This window comes from Silene latifolia, chromosome X (genome assembly GCF_048544455.1).
Source record: "Silene latifolia isolate original U9 population chromosome X, ASM4854445v1, whole genome shotgun sequence".
Lineage (NCBI taxonomy): Eukaryota > Viridiplantae > Streptophyta > Magnoliopsida > Caryophyllales > Caryophyllaceae > Silene > Silene latifolia.
The window spans coordinates 237,161,654-237,167,653 of record NC_133537.1 but is presented as its reverse complement, the minus strand read 5'-3'; positions in this window follow the sequence as shown (position 1 = coordinate 237,167,653).

The window sequence follows — 6,000 nt, the reverse complement described above, 5'->3', positions numbered from 1 at the left end:
CGATGGGATGCGTGAGAACTTGGCCAGTCTACCTAGAAGTCTAGACCACGTAGTTGATTAGATCACTTTATTTCTGCAGTGAATTGTACTTTATTTTATATTAAGTTTTAGTTCGTTAATTTGTAATAAACATGTAATCGCTAAAGTTTTATTTAAAGTACTTTGTTTTGTTGTACTTTGTTATTCAGTACCTCGGGAAATCGAGATGATAACGCTCTCATTCACTTGGGATGTCAAGCTAATGGCTCCTAAATAAATGGGGGTGTTACAAAGTGGTATCAGAGCAATACGATCCTCAAGCCTAACCAATGAATATAATAAAGAATTTACGATGTGTTTAATAAAATGAACCTCGGGTAGAAACTTTTAGGTGCCCCCTTATGCTTGGGATGAGTAGGGCCCCTCACACCAGACTTCTAGCTCTTTCAGTTTTGGATCGTTTACCTTGAGAGATATTACAGTGTGGGGTGATTTAAAATGATTATTGTTTATTTTTAGGAGTCTTTGTTTGCTTTGTATGAAGATTGTTTTCATTGATGATTGTGGTTACGGGGACGTAACCTTGCTTTTAAGGAGAGGGGTTGTGATATGATTTTAAGCATTGTTATAATCATGTGGACATGAGAAAAGTATGTTGGCATGTATGTGGGAGGCGTAATTATGATTAATTAACATGTGAAGTATTGCGGAAAATGCGTGAAATTGTGAAGAATGTGATTTGGTTGATTTCTCGTAATTCTACCCTTGATTGCTTTATCGGCCATTTATTGCTTGTTTAATGTCTATGCACGAAATTTTTATGTGTGATAGCCTTGTGAGTTAGCTTTCATATTCCACTTGTTTCATGCTTAAATAATATACGGTTTAGGAGTAATAAATATTTTAGTGGACAGTGGTCAGAATATTCCTGTACAATTATGTTTTCGTTCGCTGTTTCTGTAAACTTTGTCATTTAAAAGTTACTTATTGTTTATGTATGATTCCAACTCCACTATCTAAAAGAGTCGTATATGTTTCTAAATTGATAAGCCACATTGCAAGATAATATTTCGACATTTAATAGTGATTTTTACAAGTTGACCTAAGATTCTGACAAGTTGCTGTAAAATTTTTGTTTCAACCAAATAATTTGTAAAATTCATTATAAATTGATCTTATAAGCTTTGGCCTTGATTCTTTCTCTTATGAATTGTTAACTCTATTTATTTTCTAAAAAGTATAAGTACGCAAGAAGTAATTGTGCTATTATTTATTAATGATTTTTGGAAATTGTAACATGTTTTCCCATCCTTGAAAAATGTAAGTTTTTGTTTCTTATCTCTTGCACCTTAGCATTTTTATGTTGTAAATTATGTGAAGTAGAATAACATGTCTAGTGATATGCGGAATGTGTTGCCCTAAACCTATATATGTTCACATTAATTACATTGAAGTTTTAGTTAGACTTCGTTAGTAAGAAATAAATGCGTACGTAATAAAATAAAAGTAATTCGAAGATTGTTGTTATTCGTTTATCCATCAGTCGATGTTCTGTTGAAAATAATAGTTGTCTTATGTTACAATGTGTATTACATGTTCTTGAGAGGTTACAATAAATGGTTATTTATTTCTGTTGTTTGATATCTCGAACTTCGAGGACGAAGTTTATTTTTAGGGGAAGGAATGTGATACTACAAATGTTTTGAGTTATTATTATGACATTTTATGATAAGATTGGTGTAGTTAATAATCGTAAATGGATAATAGTGTACCACAAGTTGGAATGATGCTCAGGTGTGTGGATGTTTTTAGATATTGTTGTAGTAGTTATGAGCGAACTTCAGGACGAAGTTCATTTTAAGGGGGGAAGACTGTAATACCCCGTAATTTAATAATAATTTATCGAATAATTTATGTAATTTAAATAATTAATTAATGGCATTTCTAATAATAATTGCAAATAAGACGTTATTTAAATAATAAAGGAAGTAAGCAAGTCTGGAATTGGACTTAAAGCCAGTTAACTATTGGGTCGTGTGATGTAGATAAATGGGCTGATTATATTAGGCCAAGTATTAGTAGTGGTCGGGATTTGTGTCGGGATTTGAGAATAATATAATAAGTATAATAATAATATGGTAATTCCTAATAATAATCGGAATAAGGCAATAGTTTTCTAATTGGCCTCATATACTCTCTGAATCTAGACTATAAATACCATGATATCTGAAAAATAATTCACAAAGAAAGAAAGAAGAAGGAGATTTAAGAGACGAGCAATTAGCGATAAAAGGTAAAGATCGTCGTAATTTATGTTTATATCGTCTTAATATATTAAGTTATTGTTTATACGCCGTATGGACCACTGTGAATAGTGTCGATGACCTTAGTAGTTGCCCTTGACCGTCGTGACTCTAGTAAGACCGACCTTGACCACCGTAGGTGGCGGATTGGGCATCTAAAAAGGGGATGTCGTGAGCAAAAAAAACGGGGGTTGTACCGTGTGTGGTTGTAACACCCCGCGCTTTCCTTATATTTTAAATAAATTTTTAAGTAATTTTTATTAAATAATTATTATTTAAAGCTTATTTTCATAAAATATCGTCATAGCCGTGTAACGGTAATAATAGTGTAGATTTTAATAATATTATTCTCCGTCTCGAGTTATAGTAGACTTGGGACGAAAATTCTAGTGGATACCGACTCATTTTGAGTTACTGGGCTTAACTTGACTCATGGGCCTTTTTCCCCCTCTTTTCTCTACACAAAACCTCAACTAAACCCTCACAACTTCATCTCCCTCACTTGTAATTTCTGAAATTTCCCAACAACCACCCCACCATTGTTGAACCTTCCCTTACTAACCCTAAAACCACCATATCTCACTAAATTCTTCACCAATCTCGTTCCTTTTCGCGCCATTCTCTTCCTTTTCTCATTTCCCTTCTTTCTAAGGGAGAACTTGGACAACCCGGAGGAGGATAGCTACATCATTGACGAGTCTTTAGAAGATTGAAGTGCAAAAAGGTAACGGTGATGGGTTACTCGACTTTTATGTTAAAATTGTGTGGTTTTATGTAGTTATAATCTCATATGAATGTTAAAAGTTGTATCTTTCATGATTGGTGCTAATTTGGTTGTTGAATGTCATGCTTGTTTGCAATTCTCACATGTTTGGATGAAAATCTCATGCTACATCTCTTGAATCCGAAATTACCCATTCACATGCTCAAATATGTTGTTTTTCCGAGTTAGAATCATGCTAGGATACGTAAACAATTGATGGGAAACGATTTTTGTTGGTTTCAAATGGTTTGGAAGTGTTTTGCATTGAATCCGCGTGTTTGTAGTCCCAGCCGGGTGACCGGCGGCCGGTCTACTTACCGGCTGGGAGTTCTCTGTAAGTTTTTGAACATATTTTAGAAAGCCTGTAGTCCCAGCCGGGTGACCGGCGGCCGGTCTACTGACCGGCTGGGAGTACACTGAGGATTTTAGGTGATTTTGAGTTTGGGCGTATTCCCAGCCGGGTGACCGGCGGCCGGTCTACTGACCGGCTGGGAGTGCACTGTAAGTTTTATTAAATTTCTGATTTTGGCATGTTGTCCCAGCCGGTGGTCCGGCGGCCGGTACACCACCCGGCTGGGAGTCCCCTGTTTGTTCTATTTCACTTGCGACTTCTAATAATGATTGAGCTATGCATGCATCTTCTTTCCTATCGATAATTGGTTACTTTAAGACTCATTAATGTTATGATCATGCATAATGGTTATGGTTCTTGTTCGGACCCGAGTGTGACGTTTTACATTGTGAGACTACTCGACATTCCCTATTTATTTGCCCTCGGACATTGGGTCACGGTTAGGTGCCATTGTTTCCGAGTTGGGCTATTTTTCCTTCCGCCTTTTTCGGACCGGGGGTCACGGTTAGGTGACAAGGTTCCGTTTGAGGTTACTCGACTTTCGGGCACGGTTAGGTGTACCATATTTCGAGTCTTGGATACGATTTGGTATCGTTTGTCGAATCGGGTGTCGTCCATCCCGAGAGTCTGGCCAGGTTTAGACTAGGACCGTATTATGATCGTCGTCCTACCAAGAGGTTGGAGTCTTGAGGGTTGTCTTGTTTGAGTCTATACTTTGTAATTTGTCTTACATTTGAGTTGAGTCAATATTTGACCGTTTGACCTAATTATTCTTCTCTCATTTATGCGTAACTACTCTTATTGTATTTTGTATACTAATCATGATCCTCTCGTCACCGTAAGTATTTTACTCTCATGCTTGTTTATTTAATTAAATTCTTAATTACTTGTATTTTGACATATTGTGGTCGGGAGAACCCGAGTTACTCCCCACCGACCGTGGCTTTCATATCTATTATGAATGAGTTGGTGATGAAGCTTAAGTGGGGAAGACCGTGTGAGCTAGCGAGTTCTTACCTCGGACCTTATTTAGTTATCACATAATAGACTCACCTACTTTTCGAATCTATGTTAATTCGTGGGATATCTTTTCCCCAATAAATAGACTTGTTTTGTAAACTTAAACTTAACTGTCTAAACTTATTTATCGTGTTAGTGATACCTCGCGTTGGACTTCAATGGAAGCCTTAAAAGTTTTAAAAATCTCGTGTTTCCGCCACGATTTACTAGTCACTTTTAGTTACCTCAACGAGGGGTGTCACAGTTGGTATCAGAGCATGTATTGCTCCCGACGCACACACGTGTACCCCAACTTAAAATTCTTACTTGACCTTGAATAATGAATGAGAGATGGGTAGAATTAAGGACCTAAGTTGGTAGCCTTTTTGTGTATGCTTTGTGATAGGTTCTAACTTGTTTACTCTTGTGCAAAGAAGATGGTACGAGCGACCAATGTGGAAAATGCTATCATGCAAGCCCTCACCCAAGTGCTTGCTAATCAACAAAATGTTCAACCCGCTCCCCCTCTTCATGAAGCTAACCGTCAAGGAAGCTATGCTTGGATTGCAAGTCAACTAGCAAGGAACAAGGCTAAGACCTATGGTGGTGAAGTGGATCCCGTTGCTCTCTCGGAATGGTTTCGTGATATGGAGAAGAACTTCTCTCTCTTTGATGCCCGAGAGGAGGACAAGGTGAGATTAGCCTCTCACTTTCTTGTGAAGGAAGCCGATAGGTGGTGGACTTTGACCGGTCCTACCGCTACTCAAGACCCCAACTTTGATTGGAACCGCTTCAAGTCACTCGTGGAGACTCGCTTCTACCCTAAGGAGCTCAAGCAACAAAGATTGAAGGAATTCATGGATTTCAAGCAAGGGAAGCTATCAATTCAAGCCTACACCGACAAGTTTAATGAACTTGCTCATTATGCCTCCAAGTTCGTGAAAGATGAAGAAGATCGTGTCTACTTCTACAAGAACAAGTTGAATCCTAAGGTGGAAAGCATGGTGAGAAGAAGCTCAACTACCTTTGTGGAAGTTTATGATGATGCTATTTGGGCCGAAAGCTCTTTGAAGGCCATTGAAGAAGATTCCAAAATCCACTCCTCTTCTCATTCTTATCGTTCTAACTTTCATGGCAAGAGACCATTTGTGCCTTCTACTTCCAACTATGCCAACAAGAGGAGGTTTGTGCCAAGGATGCAAGACCATGGAGGACAAGGACCTAGAGTTCAAGAATCTAGAGGACAAGTTCCCACACCAACTAATGAACTTGAGAAGGACCGTAAGTGCTACCATTGTAGACAAGCTCTACACCCCGGAGTTGGATGCTATGGCAAGCCCTTGACTTGCTTTCATTGTAAGAAGCCCGGACATCGTGTTGCCGATTGCCCCGAGAAGAAGAATGCCCCTACTCCAAATGCTAGGCCAAGAGGAACTATCTTTGTCATGAGTCGAGCCGAAGCCGCCGCTCATCCCGATATCATTACGGGTATGTTCTCAATTTTTGATCAACCTTGCCTTATTCTATTCGATACCGGCGCATCTTTATCCTTTATATCTTCCAAGTTTTCGGAAAAATTAGCCCTTGAACCAATTCCTAGTGAG